Source organism: Setaria viridis, chromosome 9, assembly GCF_005286985.2.
Source record: "Setaria viridis chromosome 9, Setaria_viridis_v4.0, whole genome shotgun sequence".
Taxonomy (NCBI): domain Eukaryota; kingdom Viridiplantae; phylum Streptophyta; class Magnoliopsida; order Poales; family Poaceae; genus Setaria; species Setaria viridis.
In genome coordinates this window covers 13,110,299-13,124,173 of record NC_048271.2, presented here as the reverse complement: position 1 = coordinate 13,124,173, position 13,875 = coordinate 13,110,299, and positions in this window count along the sequence as shown.

Below are 13,875 nucleotides of genomic sequence, written 5' to 3'. Positions count from 1 at the left end.
GAATAATTCAATCAAATTTTGCGAGTTCCTGGAGTAAAAGCAAAGTCAAAACATAGTAGGGCTACCACATGCGAACGTAGTATACAAAGTTTAGTTATTATTTTTATATATAGAAAATAATTATATGTATTTTATACTTTTAACTGTAAATAATGGAAAAAAATCGCAATTGAATATTTCTTAAAAGATCACGGCACCCATTCAATAGAACTGTGGGTCCCACCAAATAATATGCGCAGGTTCCATCTGAATCGTAGGTGGGTCCCACTCAAATGGTGTGTGGGTCCCATCTCCCACTCAGTAGATGGATCCCACATGGGGCCATGATTCAGGAGGAAGCTCGAAAGCTTGGGCGTTTAGTATATGTAATAATAATAGACTAGTCCGAGGGACATGTGCGGACCATAGATTTTGGAAATGTGGGCTTGTATACGAAGGACATGTGCGGACTCGAAGATTAGTGGTGCGCGCGGCAGGTCGCCAAGGTGAGAGGCAGCCGCCGGTATCGATGAGGAGCAGCCGGGCGAGGCGCACGCGGGTGTGGGATGTCCGGTCAGAAGGCAACGAGGGAAACGGTCAGAGGATATGCCAGCCACGGAATGACGACGGAAGCAGCGTAGCCATAGCTATCGTCACTGTGTGATGAGCAGTGCCCATATGTACGTAAGGCTGAGGGCACTGGTAGCCATTTGCCCAGTTCCATTCCATTCCATTAATCTGTCCAGTGTCCTGTTCTCGGTGACATATATATGTCGCCTTCGAGTTTTGCACGTGGACAAGTTCTCGAATTCTCGCGATCAATTCTGAATTTTTTTTGTACTTTTCTTAATACTATATGCTACCCTGTCCTTTTTAATTCAATGTATCACAAAGAAAAGAAAATATTGCAGCCTCGCAAAACAAATAAAAGAAAGAAAATATTACATCCCACGAGGGGTACATTCACTAAAGAGAAATGTGTTGATATATGATGAAAATTTTATGACACATTTATTCTCGTCACAGACGTTTTTAGCCGGAAACATCACAAAGTTTCAAATTCGAGCAGATTTAGTGACAAAGTTACGGAACGTCATAAAAGTTCCCACTGTAGCAAAAAGAACTCGTCACTAGCTGTTACAGGGTGGTTTTGTGAAGACATAAGTTTCACGAAAACGTCATAAACCAACTAGGATCCCACGTATAAGTTTAAGTTGATAAATAGGGTGGTAAAATAAAAGGAAGATGTGCTCCTCCCGTGGGTCGAACCTGTTACTGATCGAATGGGAAGTCTTTACCGCGATCGGATCCCACATGTAAGTTTCAGGTGAGTCTTTACCGATCGAATGGCCGGCACGACGCTTCGCTAGCTTCGCAAAGACGACTTTCACTGCGCAGATCTGCAACGGCCTGTGGCGGGAATGGCACATCCTAGCAGCGATGGGAGGATGATTGTGCCACCTCCCAGCTATGAGAGGATGAGGAGCCATGATGAGGTCAGTCCTCTAGTTTGAGCCGCTACTTTCCCCTATCGTTCTAGGGAAGGGGATTTCTAGATTTGGTGATCTAGGATGAACATACTAGATTCGTGATGCAGTTAGTTTTTAATTTGGATCGTATTATGGATTGATAGTGTTGACGCCAGATTTCGTCACTAGTAAAATCGGCGCCAAGAAGAGAGGGAATTGGGAAAGTACAGTTGGGAATCGGCCGAATGGTGCTACAGTACAAGATCGGTTGGTGACTTCTCCCTTGCTTCGGGTCGTACGCGCCGGGGTCCCAATCGGTTGCCTTTTGCCGATAAGGAATCGGCCGATTAGGAGGTTGGTTTAATTGGGCCTATATGGGCCTAGAAAGGAGTAGAAGGATAAGGGGGAGATCAGCCCATGAAGCGTATAGTAACCAACCTAGCACGAATCGTGCTTGTAAATATTCCTTTTCTATTTGAATTAGGGATAGAATTCTAGTCAGTTAAGGAGTCATTTGTACGGGGCTATAAATAGCTACCTTTGTAAATCTGTAAACATCAACAAATCAATACAACCAACTACTTTTTCCTCGTACTTACTTTCAAGCAGGCGACTTCGCCAAATACTTTCTCTTTTCACGAGTTCGTGCGAGTTGGCAAGGCTGCATCAACTTGATCTCTGGCCAATCTTGTAAGTTCCGTTTACCGAATACATTCTAAGCTTTAACTTCGGGCGTATCGCTGTTGTTTCGTTTAGATTTATTCATTAGTTATCGATATTTACTAGAATCATAGGTTTTACCTGTTTTTCTAGTTTTATCACCAATTATCCAGCTAGGAATCGGCGGTTTCGGCTCTCTTTACATTCTGTTATTAAATTCATCTATTTTATATTGCCGATTAGATCTATTCCTAGTGTTGTTATCGTAGCTCTGCGTCTATTACTCTAGTAGTTTTCTGTCTACAAGGCTACAGTGATCGGCTGTCTTATAGCCGATTCCTTTATTACGGCAAATCGGCCGATTCGCTGATAAGCTCTCTCGAGATCGGAAATTTAGCCGATCGTGATTTCTGGACCTGACACGTATTCTTCCTTGCCAATCAGCAGGTCAGATTGGCTGGCACGCCGCGCGAACCGCACCAGGCCAATCACCCGAACAGGAGTTAAGCAGATTCTCCCGGGTCGTGTGTCAGACGCTGGGATTCGGTTGACCGATTTCTAGCGCCAACAGATAGGTTCTTGTATTTTACTAGCTTCTAGAGGTGCTTGAAGTCATTGGTAGCGGCAGATAGGGGCCTCCTAACGATAATCTTATCGTTGTGGATCCTGTGAACAAGTGCGAGCACGGGGATGCTCTCCTTGTGAGGTATAATTGGAGATTTGACAACCCTACGCACCGGTATGCATCCTGCAGCGAGGTAAACGATAACTTATTTCAATTGTAATAAATCTTGCTTGTACTCTTGATGTTAGTGTTGTAAATGGAGAATTGGATGAACGTAATCGGTGTCTGCAGCGTGAAGGGCTAAAATGCGCGGTGTCTATGTGGGTTGATCTTGAATAGGATGCTAGGACTAAAGGTATTCTGATGAAGCTGATGAAGAGGAAGGCAAAAGCTGAAGAGGAAGCAGGGTCGTGGAAGAAAGAATGCGCAAAGGCTAACATGAAGCTTGAAGCGACTGCCGCTGAGCTGCAGAAGGTTAAGGGACACCTGAAATAGGCCACCAATGTGGTGAAGAAGGTCAAGCAATCACTGTTGCTGTGATGTACTATCTGGCAAATTAGGATAAGTAAGGACGATGATTATGAACTTTGTAGTGATGAATACAATGGTTCTGACATGCAATCTGATTATGCTGCTTTGGTTTAATCTACTTTCAATTTGATTCAGCATATTTACCATTCAGAATTTACATATGCTGCATAATTGAGGAACACTAATAATATATATATTGGTAGTATATATACAAATGCGTTGTCTGATAATACAACTTGCGGCTGAGATAATAAAATCTAGTAGGGTGCCACAACTTAGTTTGAGATATAAAAAAAAGGAAGAAAAATGAAAAGGTAATAGTGTCCACAGTAGGGATCCAACCTACGACGACCTCTTGTTTCTGAAGAGATGGAAGAGTCAGCACTACCACTGAGAAATAATGCAGTTTATGATTTTTGAATGAGGCAGCTTCCTTATATTACAATTCTAATAAGTGTGGTCCACTTCCCAGTTGCAGGTTGGAGCAACGGGTATATCTACAATAGCGTACACTACAAGGGGCTCGCAGGCACACTTCCCTTGTTTGATTGTCCGGACAGATTACCAAGTGCCAACCAATCATTGATGGTTACAAACAACAATACTCGTAGATTAAATGTCTCCTTTTTGTCCTCGTCCCACACACATACACCTTCTTCCTTCCATAATAGTAGAAGTTTATCAACTAACGGTCTTAGGTAAATATCAATGTCGTTGCTAGGTTGTTTTGGGCCTTGGATAATTATCGGCATCATAATGAACTTCCGCTTCATGCACAACCATGGCGGAAGGTTAAACATATATAAGGTCACAGGCCAAGTGCTATGACCACTACTGAACTCTCCAAATGAATTGAATTCATCCGTACTTAAACCAAACCGTATGTTCCTTAAATCCTTTTCAAACTCGGGAAATTCTCTATCAATTGTTCTCCACTGGGACGCATCAGCGGGGTGTCTGATCATTTCATCTTGCTTACGTTCTTCTTTGTGCCAACGCATCAACTTTGCATGTGACTTATTCCTGAACAAGCGCTTCAACCGTGGTACTACATGAAAATACCACATTACCTTCACAGGAACTTTCTTCTTAATGGCCTCCCCCTCTACATCACCAGGGTCATCTTGCCTGATCTTATAATGCAGTGCTTTGCACACAGGACAAACCTCCAATTTCTCGTATTCCTTGCCCCGATAGAGGATACAGTCATTAGGACATGCATGTATCTTTTTTACCTCCAAACCCAGAGGGCAGACAACCTTTTTTGCTTCGTACGCTGAGGACAGCAATTTGTCCCCCTCGGGAAGCATGTCCTTTATGATTTTTGTTAATTCATCAAAATCCTTGTCAGAAACTCTATTTCTTACCTTCCATTACCAACTTTTTATATCCCTGTTTGTAATCTAGGTACAATAATTCCTTATGATCATCTAACATACGCTCAAACAGTCTTGACTTCTTCACATTCTCGCAGTCTTCCTTTGCATATCGCAACACCTAACCTAGCTCATCTAGAGGACCTTCTGCCTCACCCATCTCTTGTTCAGCCTCGCCCATTAGAGCATCTGCAAAGGCACCTCCTTGAATCCAGTCAGGAATGTTGTCATCTTCTTCTTCATCATCATCATCCATCATAACTCCTCTTTCCCCGTGCTTGGTCCAAACAATATAGTTTGCTATGAATCCAGAATTGTATATGTGGGTGTGAATAGTCTTGATGGATGAGTAATCCCTCTTATTTTTACAATTTCTGCACAGACAACAAATGAAATCAGATGGCGGTTTGTTGGATTCTACCTGATCGAGAAAACCACGCAAGCCATTAATGTACTCCATGGAACGTTTGTCAGCGTTGTACATACAATGCTGATCCATCTACAAAATATTACACATGGATTGGTTTTTGAATAATAAGAAAATTAATTGAAGTACTTAATCTAATTTTTCTTAGTATATACACATGGATTGGTTTTTAAGATTTACTATCCATGTATCAATGGAGGATGAAATTTCTAACCTTTAGAACACTTGAAAGATTGCAATCCCCAAGAAATGGTCACAAATTCGGTAGCACTTCCCCTATGGTGCTATGGATAGGGTGAAGTTTGAGCTTTGGAAATTGTAGTAAAAATTTTGAATAGCTAGAGAATATAGAAAAATTGTTGAATTAGCAAGAAATGAACATTATTTCCTACAATTTGATAACATAACATATAAATGAAAAATTTCTCCATTGTAGTTTATTCTAAAAATGAGTAATTACGTACCTCTATTTGAAAAAAGTACTAAACTATGAAATTATTGCTCTAACCTCGTATCAATTTCTTTGACTAGTACGAATCATAACATCCAAAAATTTGTAGCTTATTCTACAAATCACAAATATGAGCTCTAAATAACACATACATATAAATGAAAAAAAATTCCATTGTACCTTATTCTAAAAATTATAAAATAATCTAGCTCTTAAGCATAAAACTTAGTATACTGACCATGTATCAAGGGAGGACGAAGTTTAGAACACTTGAATAAGTAAAATCCCCTAAATAACACATTCATATAAATGAAATTTTTCCCCATTGTACATTATTCTAAAAATCACAAATTACTCTAGCTCTAAAACATAAAACTTAGTATACTAACCATGTATCAAGGGAGGATGAAGTTTATGTTGACACTGGATTTTGACCAATCCTATAAATTCGGAGTACGAGATAATTGGAGTCACGTACAATAATAAGAAGCTAGCATGCATGCACATGGGCACGGAGTCCAAATCGGATTCATTGGATTGATCGGCAAGGAGAGGCAAGGCTGATATAAAGGAAAGGTCAGCACGTATGGATAAAAATGATTAGAATATACAACATGGATTCTGGTGCACTTTGCATGCTGAAGCGTCCCCACATAAGTAGAGACTAAATGTGATACAAATATCAGTCCCAGGAGGCTGATAACACATTTATTCGACAGATAATTCAGTTACCGTACAACTCCCGAGGGAGTGGGCGTGAAAGCCACGCAGCGATAAACAGTAAATAGATAACGGCGGCTAACCAAGCGACTGCCAAAAGACAGCACTCGGGACTACACGGCAGCAGCAGCATCTTGGGCAGGACAACACCACAGGCAGCGTCGGGTGCGGACACAACCTCTACTCGAGGTCTTCTGCGACGAACTCAGGGTCTTCTTCTGTATCAATGAAGCAAGGGTGAGTACTAACGTACTCAACAAGTCCAACCCCATCCACGGAGGGGATACAAGCAAGTATATGCACAAGTATGATCAAGGGTAGGCTAAGGTTTATTTTGCGGAAAAGCTAATCTTTAACACATGCAGGGGATCATTTCGGAAAGGTTTTTGTAAAGTTCCCTTTAATACCCGAAATACTGAGTGGGATTGATCCTACACAAAGGATCCAAGCTTTTATCGCTATCGGACTCCCCGTCCGTCATAGCGCACGGCACAGCTGCCGGACTCTTCCGAAAATCCACACCCACACACACACGCACTCACAAACTCATGACATTCTTGCCCAAACACTAGTTATGTGACCAAGCCGTAATTCGTCCAGTTCCGTGGACACGGCTACCCGGATAGGTTTCCACTCTGCAGAGGGTGTACACTTTTCCCACAAGTAGGGTACCGTAGCACAATCACCTTAGTGACGGTACGGATCCTAACAAAGCCATTACCCACCTTAGCTAAGACTGGCTAGTTCTCACGGAACACCCAAGGGGTCCACGGCTCATTCAGGAGACCGTAACCGGGACTCAAGTCACCAAGATCTTAATCCTTTTCCGTGGGTTCCCGTTGCTCACCAGCACTCCTGAGGACTAACCATCCAGCTAGTGGGATTTATGCTAAGCCGTTGCCCATACAACGGTCGAGTGGTTGCACGATAGTGGAATTAGGCAAGATGACACATTAACTCGGTCCTTAATTACGACCGGATGGATATCTCCCAACATTGCCCAACCACCAAGGTACGAGCACAACAACCGGGCATCCCACACAAGGAACACCCATCCATCCCGTCCACACATTTCTTTTCCCGAACCAAAAAGCCATCATTCTTACTCGGACACACACACACCTTAATTTTCCCGAATACACCATTGTAATAATGTCTGCATTTGAGTAACAGATTCCTAAGCGTTCTAGCGGCGGTTATCAACTAAACAGAGCGAGTCATATTTAGAGATAAGCATAGGACAACAAGGAATGTTCATAACAATCAAGGGGTGGCTATCCAACCATGTCTTGCGATAAAATAATATGCATTTTGTAAAACAGGCCAATAGGTGGTGTTTGAAAAACTAGGTATTAAGTATGCATCAAAAGGGTGAGATTGGACTTGCCGTCTTCAAAGCCTTCCGGGAGTTCCGGCTCGCGGTACTGGTCCTCGGGCTCGGGCTCGCGGTCAAACTCTTCCTCGGGCTCCTCCTCGGGCAATCCGCGATCTACGGCACACACAAACAGACACACAAATAAATAAAAGAGAAAACGGTTTTTAACCGGGAGCTCTGAACAGGAAATGCGGACGGAAAATAGGTAGAGGGATTATTTTTGGGAAATTTGGATATGGATCGGCGAAAGTATTCTGGAGGATGACGTGGTGAATTTTGGGATTAATTGGAGGAAGTTTGGCGCATGAAATGACGGGTTAAACAAGGATTAGGGGCTTAAACGGCGGTTTAGGACTGATTTTGAATAAGCCAGGGGCCTATTTGTAATTTCTTTCGGAAGTGGAGGGGCTTATGTGTAATTCGGGGAAACTTGGGGTTAGATCGGAATTCTTGGAGTTTTAACTCCTTCTTCTTCCAGAAAACAGAGGAAGAGAGAGGGAGAGAGAGAGGGCCGGCGGCCGGCCGGGCGGGCGTCGCCGGCGGCGAGCCGGGGCGGCGGGCGGTGGAGGAAGAGGAGGGAGGGCCCGTTTTGCCCCTCACCTTGGGGAAAATGGAGGGGATGCGGCCGGCGGTGGGTGAGATGGCGGCTGCTTGGCACGGGCGGCGCACGGGTGGCGGCGGCGGGCGGCGGTGCACGGGCGGCGGCTCGGGCGGCGGTGCACGGGCGGCGGTGGCGAGCTGGGCAGTGGGGGTGTGGCGCTTGGAGCCCGGCGGTGGGTGGTCCTTTTATAGCCGGCGGCGGGTGGGGGTCCGGACCAAGGGGCGCCGGCGGCACAGTGCGGTGGCGTCGGGCGGGGCCGGAGCACGGAGGTAGGGGCCGGGCAGGCCGATCCGGTGGCGTGGTCGCTGGGAGGTGGCGTTGCGGCGGCGGCACGGCAAGGGACGGGGGCCGGGTCCGGCGGTCGTGCGGGGCGGAGTGGCCGGCGGGGCCGGACCGGGCGGAGTGGCCGGCGGGGCCGGTCGGCGGCGCGCGGCCCGAGGGGAGGCGTCGGGCGGCGCGAGCCCCGGGAGGGCCAGGCGGAATGGCGCCAGTGGAGGTGGGGTGCGGTGGAGTGAAGGCGTTGGGGCCGGGCGTGCGGCACCAGGAGGAAGAAGGAGAAGGAGAGAGAAGGAGGAAGGAAGAAGAAAGGAGAAGGAGGAAAAAAAAAGAAAAAGAAAAAGGAGAAAGGGGAAAAAAAAAAAGAAAGAAAAAGGGGGAGACCGGCGGCACTCGCGGCACGCGGTCGGAGCACGCGCTCGGCGTCTGACACCGGCACGCGGCGGGATTCGCGGGCATAGATAAAAGATAGGTGGGGGTCGGTATGGGTACCGGGACGGCGAAATCGCCGGGGTTCCGATTTCCGGGAGCTCAGCGGGAAAAGATTTTTAGAGACGGTTTTTAACGGGTGATTTTAGTTAGTGATTTTTGCGGGCGTTACAAACCTACCCCACTTAAATTGAATCTCGTCCTCGAGATTCGACTGAGTCCTGAAGAGATGGGGAAATTCCTTCTTTAACGCGTCCTCGCGTTCCCACGTGGCCTCTTCTTCGCCATGCCTGCTCCACTGTACTCTGCAGATCCGGACTGCTGTATTCCTTGTCCTTCTGGTGACAGTGTCCAAAATCTTGACAGGTACTTCTTGATACCGAAGGTCCTTTTGTAGGTCTATTGTTTCCACCGGTACTTGCTCCTCCGGTACTCTCAAGCATTTTCTTAGCTGGGAGACATGGAATACCGGGTGTATATCCGACATTTCTTCGGGCAGTTGGATACGGTATGCTACGGCTCCCACTCTCTTTAACACCTGGTATGGTCCAATATACCGAGGGGCTAGCTTTCCTTGCACCTGAAACCTTCGCGTACCCCGAATCGGGGACACCTTAAGGTAGACAAAATCTCCCTCATTGAAGCACAATTCCCGTCTTCTCTTGTCAGAGTAGCTCTTCTGTCTGGACTGTGCAGCCTTTAGCTTCTCTCGGATTTCTGCTACACGGTCTTCTGCTTCTTTGATAAAAGCTGGTCCGACCAGGGAACGCTCTCCGACTTCTGACCACATCAAAGGGGTCCGACACTTTCTACCATAAAGGGCCTCAAATGGTGACATGCCTAGACTGGCTTGGTAACTATTGTTGTATGAGAATTCTGCATAGGGTAGACTCTGTTCCCAATCTTTTCCATAGGTGAGGACACACGCTCTTAACATATCCTCCATGATCTGATTTACCCGTTCGGTTTGACCATCGGTCTGGGGGTGATAAGCGGAACTAAAATCCAGTTTGGTGCCCATGGCTTTATGCAAACTCCTCCAAAACCTAGAGGTGAACTGAGTTCCTCTATCTGAGACGATCCGGCTGGGCACACCATGCAGCTTCACTATGTTGTCGACGTAGAGTCGAGCCAGTTTTTCTCCACCGTAGGTGGTCCGTACGGGCAGATAATGAGCGACCTTGGTGAGTCGGTCCACTATTACCCATATGGAGTCATTCCCTTTCTGGGTTCTGGGCAAGCCTACTACAAAATCCATGCCAATCTCGTCCCACTTCCAAACCGGGATAGGCAAGGGTTGTAGCAAGCCGGCCGGCTTCTGGTGCTCGGCCTTGACTCTTTGGCAGATATCACACCGGGCGACAAACTGGGCTATGTCTGCCTTCATCCCGTTCCACCAGTATTTCTGTTTTAAGTCCATATACATCTTGGTGGATCCGGGGTGAATGGAGTATGCTGAGTTATGGGCCTCATCCAGGATGGTCTGCCGGAATTCCCCGTCCTTAGGGACACAAATTCTGTTCTTATACCACAAGGTTCCCTTGTCATCCACCCTGAAATCCGGGGCCTTATTTTCTCCGGTCTGCTTGCGGATTTTTACTAGATCTTGGTCTAAACTCTGGGCTTCTCGGATTCCATCCTCTAACGTGGGCTGGACACTTAGCCTACGGCTAGTATTCTGGGGGATGATATGCACATTCAACTGGGCCATTTCCTCTCGTAGTCGGGCATTCTCGGGTCCGGGCTGTCCATAGGACTTTCTGCTTAGGGCATCAGCTACCACATTAGCTTTGCCGGGGTGGTAATGGATTTCCAGGTTGTAGTCCTTTACCAGCTCTAGCCACCTCCTCTGCCTTAGGTTCAGGTCGGGTTGGGTAAAGATGTACTTTAGGCTTTTATGGTCGGTGTAGATTTCACACTTATTCCCAATCAGATAATGTCTCCAGATCTTGAGGGCATGCACTACGGCTGCAAATTCTAGGTCATGGGTTGGGTAGTTCTGCTCATGGGGCTTAAGCTGTCGGGAAGCATATGCCACAACCTTCCCATTCTGCATGAGGACACAGCCTAATCCTTGTCGAGAAGCATCGCAGTAGATGACGAAGTCTCGCTGGATATCTGGCAAGGTCAGCACTGGGGCTGTTGTCAATCTTCTCTTCAGCTCCTGGAAACTCCGCTCACATGACTCGGTCCAGGTGAACTTCTTGTCCTTTCTGAGCAACTCTGTCATGGGCCGGGCTATCTTGGAGAATCCCTCAATAAACCTCCGATAATATCCAGCTAAACCCAGGAAACTCCTGATTTCACTAACATTAGTGGGCTGCTGCCAGTTGGAGACGGCTTCCACCTTCTCAGGATCAACTGCTACTCCTTCCGCGGTCAAGATATGACCTAGGAATGCCACTTTCTCAAGCCAAAATTCGCACTTGCTGAATTTAGCATAGAGTCGGTGGGCTCTCAATTTTTCCAAGACCACTCGTAAGTGGTGTTCATGTTCTTGAACACTCTTGGAATAGATAAGTATGTCGTCGATAAAGACTACGACAAACTTATCTAATTCATCCATAAACACCTTGTTCATGAGGTTCATGAAGTAAGCAGGTGCATTGGTCAATCCAAAGGACATCACTGTAAACTCAAATTGACCATAGCGGGTGACAAAGGCGGTCTTCGGGATGTCGCTCTCCTTGATCTTGAGCTGATGATACCCCGATCTCAGATCTATCTTGGAGAAATACTTGGCTCCCTTTAGTTGGTCAAACAAGTCATCTATTCTAGGGAGGGGGTACTTGTTCTTAATGGTGACCTCATTTAATGCGCGGTAATCCACGCACATCCTCATACTCCCATCTTTCTTCTTGACAAAAAGCACGGGGGCTCCCCACGGGGATGAGCTGGGCCTGATAAAACCACTCTGTTGTAACTCTTCCAACTGTTTCTTCAGTTCGGCTAACTCTGGGGCTGCCATTCTATAGGGTCTCTTGGCTATAGGGGAGGTTCCGGGGACAAGGTCAATTACGAACTCTATGTCTCTATCAGGGGGCATTCCAGGTAGTTCCTCGGGAAAGACGTCCGGGTATTCACTCACTACCGGGACTTCTTCTACGGCCTTGGTCTCCATGCTGAACACCATGGGGTCTGGACCACTTCCCTTAGTGTGACAGGTAACTTGCACACCATCTTGATTGGTCAAGTGTACTACCTTATCAGCACACCCTATATGACCGTCATGTAGGCTTAACCAATCCATTCCAAGGATCACATCTATCCCCTTAGACTTAAGTACTACTAGATCCGCTAGAAACTCTACCCCACTTAAATTGATCCTTACCCGGGAACAGCCTAGTCGACACTGAATGTCGGCCCCAGGAGTCCGGGTTAATAGGGGTAACTTTAGTAGTACTGTAGGTATATGATGTTTCTCCACAAAACTTGAGGATATGAAGGAATGTGATGCTCCAGAATCAAAAAGTACTGTTGCCAAGACTGAGCTGACTAGGAACTCACCGAGTACCACGCCCTGAGCATCGCGAGCCTCCTGCGCGCCGATGTGGTTGACGCGGGCTCGACCAAATGACTTGCTGAGGCGGCCTCATCTGCTGGCTGTTGTTGTTGCTGGGGTTGCCACTGCTGCGGACTGGCACACGGTTGGCTCCTGACAATGCGGTCCTGGGCCCAGCTACTGAGTTGGATAAGGCTGATGCTGCTGGCCTGTTGGCATAGGGGCAGTTAGCGATGAAATGCCCTGGCTCTCTGCAGTTGAAGCATGCCCTTCCATTACCGGTGACCTGGCTGGCGCTGCTCTGTGGGGCCTTGATGGAGTTCTGGCTCCGGAATGGGGCGGCAGTCTGATGCGGACCAGATGCTTGGGACTGGGTCCGATAATGCATGGGAGCTTGGGACCTGGGCAAGGGGTGACCGAAGCTCCTCGGCTTCTGGAATCGGTCCTGCTGGTGCGCCTTGCTTTCCAGGAACCGACGCTTGTTGTCCCTCCGCTCTTCTGCCTTGGCCCTCTCAGTCAAGATGGCCATGTTCATCAGGGTGTTGAAGTCGGGGTAGATCTGAGGGGTGAGCAGGGTCCTCAATTCCGCGTTCAAGCCTTTCTTGAACATGTCCTGCTTCTTCTCATCCTTGTCCACCTCCTCCGGAGCATAACGGGCCAGCTCCATGAACTGGAAGGTGTACTCCTCCACCGAGCGGTTGCCCTGGCGGAGTTCACGGAACTCATCCGCCTTGCGCTTCATGGTGGCGGCGGGAATGTGGTAGCGACGGAATTCCGTCACGAACTCATCCCAGGTGATAGTGGAGGCATCCTGGGCGGCAGAGCAGTAGTTCTCCCACCAAGCTAGGGCAGTTCCAGTGAGCTGGTGGGCAGCCAAGAGGACTTTGTCCCTGCTCTCACACCCAAATGGCTCCAGCTTCCTCTGGATGACACGCAGCCAATCATCTGCGTCCAGAGGGTTGACAGACCCGCCAAAAGTGGGTGGCTTGGTCCGGAGGAAGTCCGTCAACTTCTCATTCATGTTCTGCCCGCGGGGCCTCTGGCGAGTAATGGCGTTGGCTAGTGCTTCCAGTAGAAGGGTCTGGTTGTTCATTACTTGAACCAGATCGATGACCGGTGGGGGCGGTGGCTGCTGGGTTCCCACTTGGCTTTCTCCCCTTCCTTCTGGCTGGCTTACTTCCTGCTCCTCAGGGAGTACGGCCGGAGGCGGCTCCTGCCTTTCAGGCTGCCTCTCTGCACTGGGGGTAGCATGGGCCTGGCTTGGGGAAGTCCTGGTGGCACGCTTGAGCGGCATCTGCAGATTGAGTGAGACTTTTATGAGAGTATGATTTGGATTTTTGTGATCTTTAAAGTGGTTATTTCGCATTTTCGAAGAGACAGAATCCACCTCCTGTCGACAAACACACAGACTAACAAGCAACAAACACAAACGATTTTATTTATTTTGCCACGGGGGGGGGGTACAACACTGCTGGGGTAAGGCCAAAACACGCACTACACGACCGGTTACAATG